This window comes from Oryctolagus cuniculus, chromosome 6 (genome assembly GCF_051225735.1).
Source record: "Oryctolagus cuniculus isolate XC-2025 breed Fujian yellow rabbit chromosome 6, ASM5122573v1, whole genome shotgun sequence".
NCBI lineage: Eukaryota > Metazoa > Chordata > Mammalia > Lagomorpha > Leporidae > Oryctolagus > Oryctolagus cuniculus.
This window is the reverse complement of record NC_142872.1, coordinates 57,647,412-57,668,350: the sequence shown is the minus strand read 5'-3', so window position 1 is coordinate 57,668,350 and position 20,939 is coordinate 57,647,412. Positions and strand designations below refer to the sequence as shown.

General features: G+C 41.3%; 1 long non-coding RNA gene across 2 annotated transcripts in view; it reads right to left on the bottom strand.

Annotated features, from left to right (window-relative positions):
* Positions 1 to 4,269: 4,269 nt before the first annotated feature.
* The window catches only part of LOC103347958 (uncharacterized), an 84,353-nt gene continuing 67,683 nt past the window's right edge, over positions 4,270 to 20,939 (bottom strand). For both annotated transcript variants that reach the window (XR_016235517.1, XR_016235516.1), the window contains one exon: positions 4,270 to 6,556. This is a non-coding gene — a long non-coding RNA (uncharacterized LOC103347958). The remainder of the gene's footprint in view (positions 6,557 to 20,939) is intronic.

Genomic DNA, 20,939 nt, shown 5'->3' with positions numbered 1-20,939 from the left:
AATCTGATTGCCTTTTCTGGTCTCTAACTACTTAGCACTCTCCAAGATTACATTGCCTAAAGGAGTAGCCTCACAATGCATTCATTTCCTAAAATGTGGAGTGAACAAAAGGTCATGAAGACTATGGGGTACTTTTACTTCTATGAAGATATTTTTGAGAGTTTTCTATTGAGAGTAGTGACAATCATGTTTGCAGACCCTTGAAATGAATTGATACCAGTTTAGCGGTTCTGTTACCTGTTATCCCATATCCAGTAGCTTCAATGGCTTTTACTTTCTTGTTTAAGAGAAATAAAGGGCATTACACTTTCTTCACTGCTCATCCTATCACATTCTGTTTGAGCTCGAGGTATTCTAAAAACAACAGACTATTTTCTACTTCAGATCCACTACTAAAAGTTGTACAATGATAGTAATAAAATTATTATAATTACTAAGCACATTATATATTTTAATTCCCTATGAGCATCACAGTAAGTCTAGGCATTGGGTTTTTTTTTTACTCATGAAGTAAATGCAAAAAAGTTTAATTAATCATCCTAATTCACACATTTGGTAAGTTCTTCATAATCTTTCTAACTTTATATATTCCATCTATAAAATGGTACATAGTTATTAGTTTTAGTGGTATGATTTGATAATTGTGTGATATGCCTTGCATGTAACAGACACTCATACTGTTAGTTGCTGACATAGGCAGAGACATTTCATACAATTGTAGAACCCACTAGACTGTTCTTTCTTTTGTGGGGGTTATTGGGATAATATAGCATCTCGGTGCCCAGTATAGTGCCAGGTACAGTATCAGTGCCCCATAAGCATTTGTTAAAATGTAATCACCTGCCGGCGCCGCGGCTCACTAGGCTAATCCTCCGCCTAGCGGCGCCGGCACACCGGGTTCTAGTCCCGGTCGGGGCGCCGGATTCTGTCCCGGTTGCCCCTCTTCCAGGCCAGCTCTCTGCTGTGGCCAGGGAGTGCAGTGGAGGATGGCCCAGGTGCTTGGGCCCTGCACCCCATGGGAGACCAGGAAAAGCACCTGGCTCCTGGCTCCTGCCATCGGATCAGCGTGGTGCGCCGGCCGCAGTGCGCTGGCCGCGGCGGCCATTGGAGGGTGAACCAACGGCAAAGGAAGACCTTTCTCTCTGTCTCTCTCTCTCACTGTCCACTCTGCCTGTCAAAAAAAAAAAAAATGTAATCACCTAAATCTCAGAGTAAAAGAATTTATAATTCACCTAATCCATCCTGACTCAGTGAAAGAACATTTTCTTAGGGAACTTGCATAGAAGGGCAACTAACTCACAACTTTCCCAAGGCAACCCGCTTTTTTATTGTTCTACATCTCATAGATGATCCACTAGGTTCCTTCCATGCTAGGCCAGATATGCCCCAACACTTCCATTATTCCCCATGTAAGCCACATGTCAACTGAGGACAGTCTGTCCTTTGAGATTTAAATAAAATTGGCTAAGGCTTCCTACCCCACATCCTGTGGGAAATCCAAAGCCCAACCCAAGGTTTCTGTGAATTCCAGGGGATTTGTGTTCTTAAGGTGACCTCTGTTTTGAGTTCCTAATTCCTTACTGCTCTGTCTCATAACTGCTGTTTTTGCCTTTGGTCTTTCCAACTCTCCATACACCCATCTTGACATGGAATTCATCTCTCAAATCCCCTAAACCACACTTGCATAGCTTTTGGGGGCATTGTAGAATTTACTAAGACTGGTAACAGAGGCAGTTTTCACTGCCAAACACAAACAACTTTAACTTAAAATATTTAACATTATAGTTCTTCAAATCCCTTATCCATCTTCCACCAGGAGTTTGCTATCTGCCCTCTTTCTCCTGAAGTTTTGTCTTCTAAAACATTGTCTTAGCTCCTTATCTTACTTACTCTCCCTTTCTCCTGCTTGTTACTTGCACATAGTTCTTTCCTTAGAGGCTATGCCCGCAGGGTCTTATCTTCCATACCAGAGCTATTTATCAAAATATTTTCCTAAACAACAAAATTATCTTCCTAACAGGGCCCCTGCTACATACTTATGACATGATTTCAGCCCTTCTGTCTCCTGCGGATCCTCATTAAACACGCTTTGTTTGTTAATATTGCTCCTGAAATAAAGCTCTCAGAAATGTAATGTAAGAAATGTACCTGACAGAGTTCCAGAATGAGGCCTAAATAGGGCCCTGCATGCAATATTAATGCCAGGCACGAATACCATGATGTCTGCTATCCTTTCTCCCTCCAGGTATTTCAGACAACCAGAGGTTTGATTTACATATGCATGCACCGGTAGAATCCTTCATTGTTTCCCCCACATCTATTCTTCACCAGGGATGTGATGAAGACACCTGTTGGGAGCAACCCGGACTGGACTGAGTTACTGGAATTAAGACTTATTCTATGCATCTGCTCTCCCATAATATGGCGCTGGGAGAGGAGGCAACAGCTTCTACCCAGCTGCCTCTCACCAACTTGACAAGCTGCAGGACCTGCTCCTGATTGGAGGAGAGCAGCGTACTCGGCGTGTGGGCAGCCGAGTTAGGATTGGCGGAGGAGGACTATAAAGGAGGAGAGAGACGGCATGCACCGGGAACATCTAAGGGGAACACCTGTGCAGCCCCCGAGAGAGCCGGCTGGCAGTGTGCCGCTCCCCCGCGGAAGTGGGGAATGTGGCAGGGGGAACCGCCCTTCCACGGAGGTGGAAGGGATGGTAGCCAACCCGGGAAGGACCAGCAGCCAACCCAGAAAGGACCAGCAGCCAACCCGGGAAGAACCAGCAGCAAACCCGGGGAGGGCCGAGCAGACGAAAGAACAGCGCAGGGTCCTATGTCGTTCCTCCATGAAGAGGGGGAGCGACAACACCTTGGGCACATGACTCCCATTCTGAGTGCTAAACATGTTTTCTTAATCTGTGTATATCTGGGGAAACTTCTATTAATGTCACATGCATACTTTTTAATCTACACTTGATTGCTTATGGATGTCAAGGTGTGGCTTGGACTTTTTAAAGCATAAGAAAGCAATCAAATAAATTCAAAGCGATAATAACCACTTGGGACAGCTCCCATTTTGGTTCACCCATCATCGTGTCTGTAGACAGCTTTGGAGTTACCTGGAATGCTGAGTTGAAGTTGTACTCATAACTGATGGTATAAAAGAGAAACCTGAAATACTTTCCATTATACTAGTGTGTATTTCCTAAATACTCACTTTGAGTCAGGTACTGTGCTGAATTCATTACATATATTACCTCACCTCTTCCTCCCGAAAGTCCTAGGCTAATGGTAACTTTATTCTCCCTATTTTACAGATGAGGAAACCGAGGCATGGGGAAACGAAAAAATGTGCCAAAGGTGGTAAGAATCATGAGAGCTGGGAACAAACCCTGCCTGACTTGGAAGCCAGTGTTCTTAACCACTGCAATGTTCTCCCACCCTTCCTACCCAGAGAGGCAGGAGAAAACAGACCAGCTGGAACATTCTTCCTTATAACTTTTTATTTTCTTTTGTGGGGTGTCTGAGCAACCTCCTTTTGGGTCTCTAACATACCATTATTGGCAAATCAAAACCAGGTGGCTGGTTGATTTCTTTAAAAGGAGGCTGGGAGAGATAGATTGCTTCTTTGTCTTGCCCTTGTAGGAGCCAGCACTGCGCTAGATGTAATGGGAGAGTTCACTGAATTTTAAAGAGGGCAGAGGCTATGGCTCAGAGCGGGCAGGAAGAGGTTGCCACAGAGATGCAGGGGGTCACAGCTACCAGAGATGAACCGGGCCCCATCTTGTCTCTGTGGAAATGTCTGTCCTTTTCAAAGAGGATTAGTTTGCATCTTGATTAAAGTGGCTCAGGAGATGAACCTCATTAAACAGAACCAATGGGTTGAAAGTGTGTAATTAAACTAAATGACTTTTTTCTTTTTAATGCCTTAAATACCTATTTGTACGAAGGCCTGAACATCAAACAGCTTCCTCAGGAAAACACAGCAGGAACCATGGAGCTACATAGTAAGAAATCTCTGAATGATTGACAGTTCTTAGATTTCTTTAGGAGTTGAGTCCTTCCCAAATTCTCTACTCCTGCGACACAGGAAACAGAAACACACACTGACATCCACAGTCTAGAATATTTCGATCAGAGACACATCTTGAAGTTTCACCTACTTTAGTATTGATTGAGTGGTTCATTCATTCATTCAACATTACTGACTACACACTGTGGTTCAGGCACTAGGCTCCCAAGCGTATATGGGGTACTACAAAATATCATGCAAAAATTGAATTAAAACATCAGTTTATTTTGGTACAAAAGACTTTTGAGGTTCATGCACAGCTTTTTATTTTTTTTCATTTTTTTATTTATATAAGGTGAACAAATTTCATGTATTTCCTATGCACAGATTTAGAAGCATAGTGATACTTCCTACACATTTTCCATGCAGTTTTTGAAGGCCCTTCATGTACAATGTAGTCCTTGTCCATAGAGGGAAATGAGAAACAGAGCAATCTTTTTGAGTTTTCTGCAGGAATGCATCCTGAGTCCCTTTATCTTTCCTTCTACTCTCACCTAGGTGAGTTTGGCCGTTCTCACAGATTCATACCATTTCTATGAAGATAACTATCAAATATATATCACCTATCCAATCTTCTTTGAAAGTTCATCACAATACGCCTAATTGTCTTTGTGTTTTCTCCACTTAAGTGAATCACAAGAATCTCTAGGTTCATTTGCCCAAAACTCAACTCTCAGTTGTTCTCCAAAATCTTTCTCCAGTGTTAATAAACAGACCCATGTTCCACCCAGGAGCCCACTCTCCTGTCCTGCTCACCCCCAATGAATCCATAGTCCCTCCCCATGCTGCTTTCAGAATTCACCTCATTAGAATATGTCTCTTCATCCCTCTTGCCACTGTCTTACTCTAACCCTCCATCATCTTTCACCAGAATTACTATAATAACCTCCTAACCAGTTTCTTTGTTTCTATCCCTATGCATCTCTAACTTGGTCTTCATACATCAACCCTGGTGGCTTTCCAAAGAACACATTGAGCCACCTCCCTATCTTGCATACATTAGAATAATGCACAGTCATTACAGTGATCTACTCAAATCTGTCTCACACCTAACCCCTGCCTACACCAGACATCTTAGAATTCCCAGCCCTCACAGATTTGTTTTGGCTTCATATCGGGCAGTAGAGAAGAGAATATGTAAGATATTCTAAAATCCTTATAATAATAGCTACCATGTGTTCAGTTGTGTGCTAAATGGTTTATAGAATTTATAATTTCAGTCTACACTCCCTGCAAGGGAAGCATGGACATATCTGTTCTACCAAAGAAGAGATACATATGTGAGGTCACACAGCAAGAGACTGGAAGAAGCTGGGCTCAAGCCCAGGCCTCTTTGACTTCAAGCCAGACTCTGGTCTCATTTGTCTCTGTTCTGCCACTTAGAACCCTACAGACACACTCCCTGAAATTATATGGTGTCCATAACCCATCATTTGAACCCAAAACTCCAAAGCTGGGTTCCTTTCAAGCTGTTGTGATGATACTTCTTCTTATGCCAAGATACCTTTCATAGTGACCAGAGCAGTACGGCAGTACACCTGACCATGCAGAAGAATTATTAAACTTGTTTATCACTGACTGTCAACCCTGACCTCATAAAGGAATCAGATGGAGAGCCTTGATCAAAGAATTATGGCCCTATTTGCAGGGAGTCTAACCTAATTGTACTGTGGTAGAATCGGGGCTCAGATCTTTTTTTTTTTTTTTTTTTTTGACAGGCAGAGTGGACAGTGAGAGAGAGAGAGACAGAGAGAAAGGTCTTCCTTTTGCCGTTGGTTCACCCTCCAATGGCCGCCGCGGCCGGCGCACTGTGCTGATCTGATGGCAGGAGCCAGGTACTTATCCTGGTCTCCCATGGTGTGCATGGCCCAAGCACTCAGGCCATCCTCCACTGCACTCCCTGGCCACAGCAGAGAGCTGGCCTGGAAGAGGGGCAACCGGGACAGAATCCGGCGCCCCGACTGGGACTAGAACCCGGTGTGCCGGCGCTGCAAGGCGGAGGATTAGCCTAGTGAGCTGCGGCACTGGCGGGGCTCAGATCTTTTTAAAAAATATGCTTCAAGTGGTTCTACCTTACAGACAGGATTCAGAAGATGCAGTAGTTAGACTGGAAGGAGGCTGCTTTGTTCAGGGGGAAATGATCCTTTTGGGTGTTTTCTGTCTCCTTGAACCAACAGGCCAGGTGAGCAGATGGTTGCAGCATGAGGTGCCTGGAGTATGAGTGATACTGTTGTATGAGAGACGGTTTGGAGAGGCCAGCGCAATAAACGGTGTGTCCTAGAGGCAGCTTGGTTGCAAGGATCATGTGACTGATGGTTTTAGATTCACTCCAAAAGTTCATTTCATGCTGAGCATCCCCTTGTAAGTGCAATCCACAGTTCTGTTTTTACTGTGGTCCTGCAGTGATTCTAGATGATTGGTTCCTGGAGGTTGAGGCTCTGTCTGTCTCCAGGGTCTTCCATGGCACCAGCTTTGCAAGGCTGGTTAAATCCTGCAAGGAGTTTGGAGAAAGGATGTGGAGTTAACCTAAAGACTGGGATAGTAACAAGCCCCCTCTCATATCTTTCCTTTCACTGTTTTATTCCACTGAGCCACCCCTTATATAAAATTCAGAAGACTTTTTGGCAAATTCAATTGAGAATTGAAATACATTCCTGTGCATGGTAAAGAATGGAATAACAATCATGTTTTTTGTAGTCTTTAGATTTTAACTTGTAGTGTGAAGATTACCTGGACACTAGGCACCATCCTTCTTCTTCCCATCATCATAACATCATTGATCAGTGCAATGAGCCTCAAAATAATTGTAGGGTCTACGTACTCCTTCTATAATGGTAGAGCTATATGGGTAGGCATCTTAATGCCGATGCTTGACTCCCTGGCTCTTGAAAACTACCCTTTATGGATGGGATGACTTTAGATAAGCTACTTTGCCTCAGTTTATCTATCTATAAAATGGGTTGTTAGGAGATTACAAGAATTAAAATGTATAAGGGAAGCATAGAAGTTCCTGGAACTTAAAAAATACCGAATTTGCCTTAAAATACCATAAAACCTACAACCAAAAGATTAAACTTGTCAAGTTCCCATGATAAATCCAAGAAAATATTCTGGTATTGAGTGGTCACAGTTTTCATCTCATGCATACTCTGCCATGAGGTAGAAAGTGGCAAAGGCTTCTTTGTGTTAATATCAATACCTTTCAGCTCATCTAACAAGCCTGGGGTGTTAGTTCTAGGTTCCTGGGGTGCTCTGTGTAAAATTGCCCAATGGATATCAAAGACACATACCCCTCTTGGATGCTATTTCCTACATGTACTCTAACACTCTCTTAATACTTTCAATTCCTTTGCTGCATTGGCATTCCAGTCCTTACCACTCATCAAGGTTTTACCTGTTCATTTGCCCTGGCCAGCACAGTTTGTCATTTTTACAGCTCTCTTGCTTCCAACACTTTTCACAGTCAGAGGTTTGAGATGGAGAATGGAGGCAGAAAGGCAAGAAGATGCCCTCACTATGTTTTAGCCACAGAATGAGTCTGTAAGTCACAACCAGACCACTCACACCATCAGTATCAAGTACTCACTAACGTCTATTTCACTGGGAAGCAAGCTAAGCAGACTTTTCTTTTCCTGGGTTAATATATGCCAACTTCCATGGAAGGCATATCTGTCCCACCACAGAATTATAAATAATAGTTGCTTTTGTTAAGCACGTGCTCTGTGCCACACACTACCTATATTGATGCTGTGTATTGTAAGGACCCTTCGAAGCAGGCAGGTGTTGTTATTCCATTTGAGATCCAAACGGATCAAAGATCAGAAAGAATTTCTTTCTCATGTGTTGCTGCTTTTTAAGACATTAAAAAGTGAATCACTTTAAGAACCACAGGCACCGAAATAATTAGACTGTGTTAACCACATTTTTATATTTATTCTTTGAAACATCACAGTGAAGCATTTATAATCTTTCCCATTTTGCAAACAAGGAAACCAAATTTCAGAATTGGAAGGGAATGCTGCAGGTGGCATAGCCTGCACAAAACTACGACTGACACCCGGGTTCTCTGACTCAAATCCCACATCCTGTCCACCATACCAGCCACTGTCATTACACTGTGGCTTTTCTTAGTGCGAAATTGGAGACTGGCATCAGTAAGTGATCATCAAATGTTTGCTGAATAAATGAGTGAATGAATGAATGGAAAGGGGACTGTTTGGGCCATGCGTGTAGCGTTAGCAGTTAGGACACACACATCCTACATCACAGTGCCTGGATTCGATGCCTGCTCTAGATCCTGCTCCAGCTACCTGCCAGTGCAGACCCTGAGAGGTGGCAGAAGATGACTTCAGTAGATTGGTTCTTGCCACTCATGTGGGAGACTCCAATCCAGTTCCAGGATTCCAGCTTCAGCCCAATCCAGCCCTGGCTGTAGATTGCATTTGGGAAGTGAACCAGGGAATGGGAGTCCCCACCCTTTTTTTTCTCTCTCCCTGTCTCTTTAAATAAATAAATAAATACTTTCCAAAAAGAAAAAGGGAAAGCTATTTTGCAGTCTCCTTTGTTCTTTCTATGTACACCCAGATGACTAATCTTATTGATACACAAGAAATAAGTACTTTATAATCACTACCCAGCTTCCTATCCCCCAAGTCCATAAAACATATTCCACTTTTACTAGATTTTAGGAACATTAATTGTAAAACCTATTAGTAATTATTGCATACACTATTAATTAGGTACTAATATTAAATTTTATAGGAAATTTAAATATTTAGAATTTTTTTCACTTATAGATGAAAAACCTGAGACCTCAAAAATTCTGACTTACTAGTATTCTATTCCAGCTCATTTATCTGATTCCTAAGGGTAAGGGCCATACGTGCCGAAGTCTCCTGTCTGTCTACAGTTGACAGTGACTACCAAGATTTTCCGACTTTCCCATCCCTCCCAGATGCCATTTACATTTCATTAGGGCTTTCCACACTTTGGCTCAGTGTGCAGCCCCTGTGGCTCGAAGACCCTTTCATGAGCTCTGCAAAGTCAAAACTATCTTCATAAAAATACTCAGACATTATGTGCCATTTCTGCCAAGTTAACATTTGAACTGATGATGTGAAAGCAATAGTGGATCTAATAGCCAGCATTTCAGAATAAATCAAGGCAGTAGTACTCAACTGTCATTGCATTCTTCAGCACCACATTCATGCGGGTGGGAGAAAATGGTGAGGCAGTACATGCTGCTCATTTGATTAAACCTCCACCATTGGGTATACACACATTTTAATATTTTTTGTGACAAAATGGAAAGCCACACAAAAAACTTACTGCCTTTTACTGAATTCTCAAGGAAAAGCATTTGTGGCATTGAGTGTGAGTTGGACTAGACACTTTTGTTGTGGAATGCCATTTTTTTCTTGAAAAAATGACTCAGGCAAACTGGTTATTCAGACATGGATATTTGGCAAATATTCTCAAAAAATAAAAAAGGTGAGCCTGTCACTTCAAGGAAAACAACTGACAGTGTTTGATGTCAACAATAAAATATGAGCATTGGAGCAACAATTATAATTTTTGAAGAGTTCATATTTGCCACTGTGAGATCGGCAGATTCCCAATAGTTCAATGATGTTATGACAAGATCAGTGATAGTGTTGTGCCCAGATCGTTGGATCCCTAAACGCCGCCAGAGACTCGAACACACCAAAATGCAAAAGCAAGGTTTATTTCGGAAGTACAAGCCGTGGCAGAGACCCCATCTAACCAACCGCGCAACGGAGGGCAGAGGAAGACCCGGAGCCGCGCTCTGGAGCCTCTTTTAAAGCAGGGTTACGTCATTGAGGGGTGCGGGGTAACAGTGGATTGGCTAGGGTCACCTCTGGTATGTCCTGATCGAACGTGGTTGTTCCTGATTGGTGCGGACCCAGGGGATTTCCTTATATGGTGAACTCTAGTGAACTGTTCCTTTGTAAGTTTAGGTTTCCCCTGAGTGACGCTGCTTTTACAGGAAGTCAGGCCTGCCTCCCCAGATGGAGGCACTTTTTCAAAATGCAGTTACTCCGGCCCTTCATAGTATTAATGGGTGTGTTATTTTTAATTTTGTATATGGGTCAGTATTTGGAGGATGTGTGAAAGTCAATATTTTTTAAATAATCAAGATGTCCTGGTTAAAACAATCCACTCAAAGTGCAAGACCAATCAGTAAATTTTACTCAAAGAGTATGAAAGTTCACTGATATAGATGCAGATTCCACAGTACAACTAACCTGTTTGGGTGTAGTAAAAATAGAATCCTCACAGTTACCCAGAAAGGCTACAGAAACACTTCTTTACTTTCCAATTACATAACGTGTGAGGCCAGACATTCCTTACAACCTTCAACCCAAACAACATAATGCAACATATTGAAAGTTGAGGCAGATATGAGAATCCAGCTGCCTTACATTAGGCCAGACATTAAAGAGATTTTTCAAAAATGTAAAACAATTCCAATATTCTCACCAAATATTTTTGGATTTGGAAAGCACACTTATTTTTTGGAAAAAGAAAGAATTTGTGTTTACATAGAATGGCAGATTATTCTAAAAGGTATTAATAAGCTATTTTTAAATTTCTCAGTTTTAATTTCAAAAATAGCAAATATTGAGAACACCCTTATACAAAAAATAATATTCCCCCCAAAATAACAAAGGCCTCAATTTTTTGTAAAAAATATTTGAGAGGCAGAAAACTCAATTATTTTTTAGAATGCCAAGGGGATTTGAAAACAAAATGTTGGAGAACCATTCTTTGACCTGGGGAAGTGATCATTTGGATTTTTTTGTGTGTGTGTGTGAATATTTGGGCGTTGAGAAAGAAGACTTATTCTCTCTCCAAAGGCACATGGACAATCTATGCCTGTTCCTCTGGGAACATGTGCTCGCAGGGGACCCCCTGGCCAAGACTCGTGTGCTGTCCCTACAGATCAGTTACTTCTGTGCTCAGGCAACAGCTGGTGTGGCATGGATTTGATTCAGGTTGTTTCATGGATCTTGACCTTTGCACTACAAGAGTAGACAAAGAGAGGGGATCTCTTTATAGTGCTGCTGGAAGGGGGTCTCCAGCCCCCAGGGTAAATCTCAGTCCAGAACAGTTCTTGGCTGGCTCTGAGAGTCTGTGTCCAATTAGTTACTTCATCAGTCACTCAAGTGGATGGCCCTCAGGGCAGGAAGGGAGAGGCCCCGGAGGCAAAGTAGAATAAACATCTTAATCCAAATCAAGACCGAGGCCAGCTGTCCAAGCTCTTCTTGTGGTCACAGCTCCCTGGGCTGCTGCCTGCGGCTACCCCTACTTTATTCCACTACCCCTTGAAGGTGCCTCCTTCCTTGTCCTTCCTACGCAAGCAGCCTGTCCCATGCATGAATTTGTGGGTTCCACTCTAATTGCTAGCTGTGCCTGAAAGCCCGCCTCCCTCTAATTCTACTTTGACACAAATAGCTAGAAAGCTCACTTGCAAAACCACAACTTCCACAGCAATGCACCAAGTTGGTCCCCTTCTAGAAAGTGGACTTCTATCCCATTCAAGTCAACAACCACTTACCCAGCATCTACTTAGTGCTTAGCACACCCAATGAGGAATAAATGCCAAAAAGCAATTTATCAGATATATATAAAGGTCTTGGAATTTTCTGAGTTTGAATCCCTCTTCAGTCACTAACTGTATCTTGAGTAAGTTGCTTTAGCTATCTCTGTGAGAGTTTCTTCATCTGAGAAACAACTAAACCCATCACAGATCATTGCTGTATTTGTTGAATTATGGGATCCGAGATCTTTCCCAGTTAACCCACAACAGACAGTCACAGATGCAAGGGCAAGAGGATTTATTATTTTATTACCAGCTGGCTGGGGCTCCCACCACACATACAACATAGTGCAGTGCGAGGGTGAGAAGACCCGCCTCTCCTTCTCAGCGTTTTTATACACTTGAGTAAACAAGTATATTCGTCATTACCCACGTATGCTAGTTCTTTTATTCTTTATATGTCAGTTACCTAAATTTGAGCATTTTATTGGTGCATCCCAAAAGTTCGGGACTATGCATCTCAGAAAGAAGTGGTCACACAAGGAAGTAGGAGACCATTAATTTCCGGAAGTATTTACTAAGTTTCATTTTCTGAGAATTGGGCCTTCCCGTCTTCCTGGAGTTTGTGAAGCCTGTCATGGCGGTACAACTATTCCCCCCCCACCTTTTCTTATGCTGGACATCCCGCATTAAGTCATTGAGCAAGCAGCACAGTGCAGAAGCAAAAAACAATTGATATTCAGCATCCGCTAGTTTTACATATCTGTACATATATATATATATTCATTTCAACATATTAAAATATAGCTTGTTTGTGAAATATATTGTCCACATTCTAGCAGAAATTAAGTGCTTATGAAAAGTTCCATTGTGTAGTCAACTTTGACCTTTGGTATATATGGGAGAATTAGGGTCTTTTGGAAATGGAATAATGCTTAGATTGTAGGATCACAACAGTGGGTCCCTGCTCAAGGACTTACTACTTCTAGGACCTTGACAGGTTATTTTAATTTTTCTGAGATTTTCTTTTTTTCATTTCTAAGATGCAGGTTTGTTATAAGAATTGTCTAAGTGATATCTGGGCCTCTTTGTCTGAACTTGGTAAATTGTAGACTTCATTGGATATTGCACCTGCAAGGTGTTTAGTCTGATTTTCAATTCTATAAAGACTGTCAAGTCTTCCTTCCAGGCAGATCCTTCATTATAATGTCTCCTGTGGGTTTTCCTTCCTCTATTGTAGACCTTCCACCTATCTCTAAGGCATTTCTCACATGATAAACTTTGAAGATCTTTTACCATCCTGGGAATGTTCCCCAGATGCCTTCGGTTTGTGATGTTCCTTTCAAAATATGGTTGTCAGATTGCACTTTGCATTTCCAGGTGCAAACTGACTGACTAGCCTAGGGCAATTTGAGACCATGACCTCCATTGCAAGCGGTACTAAGTTTCCTTGCAGCTAGATTAAGTTGTGGCCTCACCATACTGGTGATTCATAATAAGCTTGTAACCATCTCTAGGCCTAGAGTCATTTTCACATTTCCTGATATTAAATCATGCCCGGGGTCGGCACTGTGGCTCACTAGGCTAATCTTCCGCCTGCGGCGCCAGCATTCCATATGGGCGCTGGGTTCTAGTCCCAGTGGCTCCTCTTCCAGTCCAGCTCTCTGCTGTGGCCCAGGAGGGCAGTGGAGGATGGCCCAAGTGCTTGGGCCTCTGTACCTGCATGGGAGACCAGGAGGAAGCACCTGGCTCCTGGCTTCAGATCGGTGCAGCGCCAGCCATACCAGCCATTTGGGGAGCGAACCAATGGAAGGATGATCTTTCTCTCTCTCTCTCTCTCTCTCTCTCTCACTCTCACTGTCTGTAACTCTACCTGTCAAAGAAAAAAGAAAAAAAAAACCATGCCCTCCCAGCCACTTCCATATTCAGAAGTTGTTACGCTTTTTAATTATGAATATAGAACATTTTCTTATTTCAGATTTACTGAGGTAAAATTGACAGTTCAATATTGTGCATATTCAAGGTGTACAAAATCATGTTTTAATACCTGTATACATTGTGAAATGATTACCACATCAAGCTAATTAATGTATCTATCACCTCATATGGTTACCTTTTAGTTTATGTGTGTGTGGTGAGACTATTTTAACATTTCTCTTAGAATGTGTTAAATATACAGTACATTAACTATTCTTATCATACTATGCATTAAAAACAGATTTTTTCTTTATCTCTAGTAAAATAATTTTTATTATTTTTTCTCATTTGCCTTACCTATTTACTTTTTTTTTTTTTTACAGGCAGAGTGGACAGTGAGAGAGAGAGACAGAGAAAAAGGTCTTCCTTTTGCCGTTGGTTCACCCTCCAATGGCCGCCGCGGCCGGCACACCGCGCCTATCCGAAGGCAGGAGCCAGGAGCCAGGTGCTTCTCCTGGTCTCCCATGGGGTGCAGGGCCCAAGCACCTGGGCCATCCTCCACTGCACTTCCGGGCCACAGCAGAGAGCTGGCCTGGAAGAGGGGCAACCGGGACAGAATCCAGTGCCCTGACCGGGACTAGAACCTGGTGTGCCGGCGCCACTAGGCGGAGGATTAGCCTATTGAGCCGCGGCACTGGCTTACCTATTTACTTTAAGAATAAATATGGGATTTTGTAATCTGGCTTAAAGAGTTCTCCCTTGGTATCTGTAGGGGAGAGGGGAATTGGTTCCAGGATCCCTAATGCTCAAGTACCTTATATAAAATGCTATAGTATTTGCATATAATTTATTCACATCCTGCTGTATACTTTAAATCATCTTTAGATTACTCATAATACCTAATACATTGTGAGTGCTATGTGATAATTCTCATACTATATTTTTAGGAAGAATGACAAAAAAAATTCTATACATGTTCAGGAAAGACACAAGTTTAAAAAGATTTTCCATCCAAGGTTGATTGAATCCATAGATGTGGAACCATGAGTACTGAGGGTTGACTGCATCTGCTCACTGCTGTCTCATTCACAGATGTCATCAGAATACTCTTCATTCATTTAAGTTAATTAAATTGGTGTAGGAGAGAAGTGAAGCCAGGGGTCCATGGGGTGAAAGAAAGCCCCCACCAAGGTGGATTTTGATCAAAATTCTGGGGATCTGGTCAATCAAAGGGCTTGTAACGCTCCCTGCCCTGAGTTTTACTATCATCCAGCTCATAGTTACCATTTTACATTCTGAGTTTGCAAAATGAAAACATGAACAAGTGACCCCAATCCCCCAGTGTTTAGGAGAAAGAAGATAGCAGAAAACAGTTCTTCAGTGTCTGCTAGTAATAATTGATAGAATTAAAAACAAGAGAATGATTCAACATGGGAAGCGGGATACTCAGCAGACTCATAGAATGACAAATGCCCTAAATAGCACTCTGGCCTCAGAATCAGACCTTAGGGCATTTGGATCTGGCTAAAAAGCCCATGAGAGGATTTAAGGCATGTAAAGCCAAGACACTGTGGCAAAAAATGATCTAAATGAAAGATCTCTGTGAGTGAGATCCAGGTGGAAAGAGGGGCCATCGATGAAGGAGGTACCTTTCTCTTAAGGGAGGAGAGAACTTCCACTTTGATGGTGGCCTTGTCTAAGTAAGGTCGGAGTTTGTAAAATCAAGAGGCTTCCATAGCCTTGGCAGCTCATGACAAGAGCCTTGGGTGATTACTGTTAATTGTTAAATCAACAACAGGAGTCACTGTACACTTGTTCCTCATGTAGGATCTCTGTCCTTATGTGTTGTACTATGAGAATTAACAGTAAAACTAGTCTTCAAACAGTACTTTATACTTTGTGTGTCTATGTGGGTGCAAACTGTTGAAATCTTTACTTAGTATAGAGTTGATCTTCTGTATCTAAAGATAATTAAAAATGAATCTTAATGAAGAATGGGATGGGAGAGGGAGTAGAGATAGGATGGTTTGTGGGTGGGAAGGTGGTTATGGGGGGAAGAATAGCTATAATTCAAAAGTTGTACTTTCAAAATATATTTATTAAAGTTTTCTATAAGAAATCACTGGTCTTTAGTGCACTTGTCGTGAGCCATATTCATATTTATTCTGCTTTATCCTTCATTTGCTTCTATGAAAAAAAAACAGACAACACTAACACATTCACCATCATTGATTAAGACAATCATATTTGGGGCCAGTGTTGTAGTGTTGTGGCAAGGCAAGTTAAGGCACCAGCATCCCATACTGGAGTAACAGTTCAAGTCCCTGCTACTCTGCTTCTGATCCAGCCTCCTGCTAATGTGCCTGGGAAACAGTGGATGAGGGCCTAGTACTTGAGTCTCTGCTCCCTACATGGGAGACTTGGATGGAATTCCTGGCTCCTGGCTTTGAATTGGCCCAGCTCTGGCTGTCATGGCCATTTGAGAAGTGAACCAATGGATGGAAGGTTACTCTGTCTCTGTCTCTCCTTCTCTGTCACTGTTCCCTTCAAATAACTCAATGTCTTATAGAAAAAAATGGAGACAATCATGGTTAACAATTTAATAGATTTTCCAAAGAATGTAGGTATTGTTGTATTTTAGTAACTGGACTGGAACAAAGATGGTCTTTTATTCTTATAAATGACTTAAAGTTATTATGCAAATGGAAAGAAAAGGCTCAGAGAAATAAAGCTGCACCAAGAGTCAGACTCCTATCTAGACTGCTTGAAAAGCCATCATTTTTCCACAAGACTGTGGTGCCTTGCTGAGATAATAGATATGAGAAGGACTTTGTATCATAAAACCACTGATTGATATGAATTGTTATTGTAATTTAGCTTACCAGTTAGAAATTCCACTGAAAAGAAAAGTAGGTTCATTTAGTGTGACTTTTTAGTGATTACAGATTCACATTTTGTTTAAAATATACTTACAAGTCACGGTTCAGTCATTTGCCAGTTTTGTGTGTGTGTGTGTGTGTTTTACTTTAGGCACAACAATTTTATAAATTCCAAAATAATCTCTTCTTTCCAAAAAAAATGTATCAGAACATTTTTCCTTCTCTTGGTTCCTGGTACTACTCCCATGAAGAAATATGGCAGGTTTTCTTGTTTTTTTTTTTTTTTCTTTTGTTTTTTGCCAACAAACCACTTCCATGAAACTGAGAGAAGCTAGACAATCAGTAGAAAATTAGATAGAGGGAAACCAGGTATGAAAATGAGTGACAGAAACAAAGAAATCTTCAAGATGGGCCAGAGAGTCAGCATGGGCTGCAGGTAAAGTCTGCAGTAATGAGCTTGTAAGCGTCTCGAGGCCTAGAGTCATTTTTACATTTACTGTTGTTAAACCATGCCCTCTTAGCCACTTGCATACTCAGAAATTGTAGTGCTTTTTAATTATGAATATAGAACATTTTTTCAATTTTATTGAGGACAGTTAAATATTATGTATATTCAAGGTATACAACATGATGTTTTGATACCTGTATACATTGTGGAATGATTACCGTATCAAGCTAATTAATATTTGTCACCTCATATGGTTACCTTTTTGTTTATGTGCGTGTGGTGGGACTATTTTAACATTTCTCTTAAAACATGTTAAGTATACAATACATTAACTATTCTTACCATACTGTGCATTAGAAATGGATTTTTTCTTTATCTCCAGTAAAATTATTTTTATTATTTTTTCTCTTTTTTTCTCAAATGAACTGAACTCTGAGCTCAGTTTCTGATTTTGGACTTTTCTGTGTAATGAAGAAAGCAGTAAATCAGTTGTGGTGCTCCTTGGAGATCCCAGGAATCTGTCCTCAGCTCCCGTGCCCACCTTTCTGGCTGCCCTAGTGTCCACCCACAAAAAGTGACGTTTGGACCTACATGGTTCATGACAGTGCCCTGAGGCAGTGAGCTCAGAGAAACCATCAAGGAAGTATAAGGAGCCGAGGAGCCATCATTGTTCAAAATGTTCCCAAAATGGAGTTAGGACAGGGCCAGGCATGTGAGTACAAACTCAGCCACGGAATTTCAATTTATGCAACTTGAGCACATACCCAACACTTGCTCTATGTCAGGCACTAGGATAAGTGCTAGAGACGTATGGTCAAGTTAAACACATATTCTAGGAAGGATTGATCGCACTGTAAGTGTGCTTGAGTTGAGATCAGAGAACCTGATAAATATTGGTGGAGTGAAAAAGACAGGTGAGGGGAGGGAAGGCATGTCAGGTAGTAGAAACCTTGAAGGGAAATGAAACAGAGAAGCAGGAAATTATTTGTCAAACTCGGGAACCTGCAAATGTATCTAGATCACCAGATAATGGGTTGACTGCGAGGGTGTGATACAGCGAGATGGAGAAGCGGTCAGCGGGATGGTGAACAACTTTGCTTGCTAAAACAGGGAGTTTAGACTCTTTTTCCTGAAAGCTACAGTGAAGGATTTTAATTAGCAAAATTATGTAATTATTATTGTGTTTCAGGAAAAGGGCTGTTATGAGAGGTGTGGCGGATAGATTAGAAAATAACCATTTTGAAACGCAGAGACTAGTTAGTAGGCTGTGACAGTAATGGGGGTCGGATGGGATGAATACTGACTAAAGCACTGGGTATTATTAGAAGAAAAGCAGAGGCCGGTGCAGCGGCTCAAAAGGCTAATCCTCTGCCTGCGGCGCCGGCATCCCGGGTTCTAGTCCCTGCCGGGGTGCCGGATTCTGTCCCGGTTGCTCCTCTTCCAGTCCAGCTCTCTGCTATGGCCCCGGAGTGCAGTGGAGGATGGCCCAAGTGCTTGGGCCCTGCACCCACATGGGAGACCAGGAGAAGCACCTGGCTCCTGGCTCCGGATCAGCGCAGCGCGCTGGCCGCAGCGGCCATTGGAGGGTAAACCAATGGAAAAAAGGAAGACCTTCCTCTCTATCTGTCTTTCTCACTGTCCACTCTGCCTGTCAAAAAAAAAAAAAAAAAAAAAAAAAAAAAAGCAGAGAAGACAAATGCAAAAGATATTAAAAGAGATTGAATTAGTGACTTTGGTAAGAACAGGGCCGAGATGGGAAGAAAGGGGTTGCTGGAAAGTGAAAAGTCTAGGATGATTCTCACATCTTTCATTTAGTTTGCTGTCTGGACTAAAGCTCTTCCCACTGCAGTAGGGCATAACAAGGGAGATGCAGGTCTGGGGGTAAGATTATGAGTCAGCCTTTGATGTATTGAGATTTGGGTCTGCAGGATTTCTAAAGTGATAGTTCTTATTGGAAGTGCTGTGTACAAGTCTAAAGCATTTTTGAGAGTTGAGGGATTTGGGAGGGGGAATTCATCAATGAATAAAAGTGGCAGTTTGAAGCCATGTGTTGATACGTGGTATAGATATCAGTAACCAGCATTTTGGAGTGTCTATCCAACTTGTATACTTTTTTCTAAGAATTATCCCTCCTCTTAACCCACAGGTGAACCATTTTGTACTATGTGGCCCTGCCATACTGTGCAAATGATCACAGCTATTTGATCCAAGCTAGACCAGATAACTTCAGCCAAGGAAACAGATTGAAACATCCTTGCACAATGGCCCTCTGAATTTTTTGACTCTGTAGAGTCACCTAGTGTAGGGCGGTCGCATTTGGCTGTGAGAAAGCTAAGAAAATGAAGACGACAGGTTAAGGATGGACAATGCATATGAGAGAAGCTCTGTGCTTCCGGGTAGATAGTGAGACTCCGGGAGTCTTTCATGAAGCACTGGTTCCTGGAGGTAACCCAGAATCCTTCCAAAAAGCCCCTCTCCACTTGCTGAAATACCTTTATTTCCCTTTCTTAATCTTATAGAGACTGGAAAGTGTAAGGTAAAACAGGAGGGAGAATTAGAATATATTATTTTGAATCAGGAATCTAGACAGTATTAATAACTGCTAAAGTCACAAAAACATAATAACATTATTGACCCTTGGAGTCAGATATTATATATCTGCAAGTGGAAGTATATAGTGTAATCCATGATAAATTATGGTATGGTTAGAAAACCAAACTTGAGCTTGCTTTCTTAGTCTAACTAGCACTTCATAGGAAATACAGAGTCCAAAGGAATGTGTTAGACTATAATTATGAGGACAAAATTGGCAAACCCAGACTATGGAAAAGACTACAGACAGATTACTTAATCTTTTCATGTAAAAAAAAAAAAGAGATGGAGAGGTTAAATGAGAATTAAGGGACATATGAATCAATTTTAATATATAAGTCTTATTTAAATCTTGTCTCAAACAAACACATTTTTAAAGTTATGGGATAATTAGGGAAATTTATTCACTGGCTGATATTTTATGGTATGAAAGAATTACTTTATTTTTAAATATGACAGTGATATTCACAATGATTTTTAAGGAGTATGAAACCTTTGACATCCATACTTAAATATTAACATATAAAAATATCATTGCTGGGATTTCTTTCAAAATTATTAGAGTTTTGGCAGATCAAAGTGGAAGGATAAATAAATGAAACTGGCTTTGGAGTTTTGAAGCTAGATGTCTATTATACTGTTCTTGCTATATTTTAGGTGTTTTAAATTTTCTATAATAAACAGAATTTTTAAATACATAACAGCCTTGATAGACACTTAAGTGCAAGATTGTGTTAACATCTGAATATGAATATAATGCACATACTGAGGAAATAAAGAACACACGAGCATCTCATCGCAAAATATACCAAACAAGCACATGACAAAATTGAATACCCCTATGTGATAAAACACTCCAAACTCTGAATTGAAGGAGACTTTTTCTCAACCTAATAAAAGCCTTTATAGAACGTTTCCAATTACATCATATATACTTTAAAATACCTATTTCCTCATAATAATCCAGGTCAAGGTAAAGATGGCTGGACTTGCCACTTTGTTCAATTTTGTGCCAGAGGTTATAGCCAGTACAGTTAGGCAATACAGTTAAATAAAAGGCACATAGATTGTAAAGAAATAAATAAAACTACATCTATTTGCAGATTACATAATTTGTATTAAGATCTTGTAAAATCTTAAGGGATCCCCTAGCACTTATTATAATAATAAACAATTTCAGTTATATGGCAGGGTATAAGAGTAACATACAGAGGCCATTGCTGTGGTGTAGTGGGTAAAGTTGCCGCCTGCAGTGCCAACATCCCATATGGGTGCCAGTTGAGACCTGGCTATTCCACTTCCAATCCAGCTCTCTGCTATGGCCTGGGAAAGCAGTAGAAGATGGTCCAAGTCCTTGGGCCCCTGAACACATGTGGGAGACTCTGAAGAAGCTCCTGGCTCCTGGCTTGGGAATTGCCCAGCTCCGGCCATTGTAGCCATTTGGGGAGTGAACCAGCAGATGAAAGAACTCTCTCTC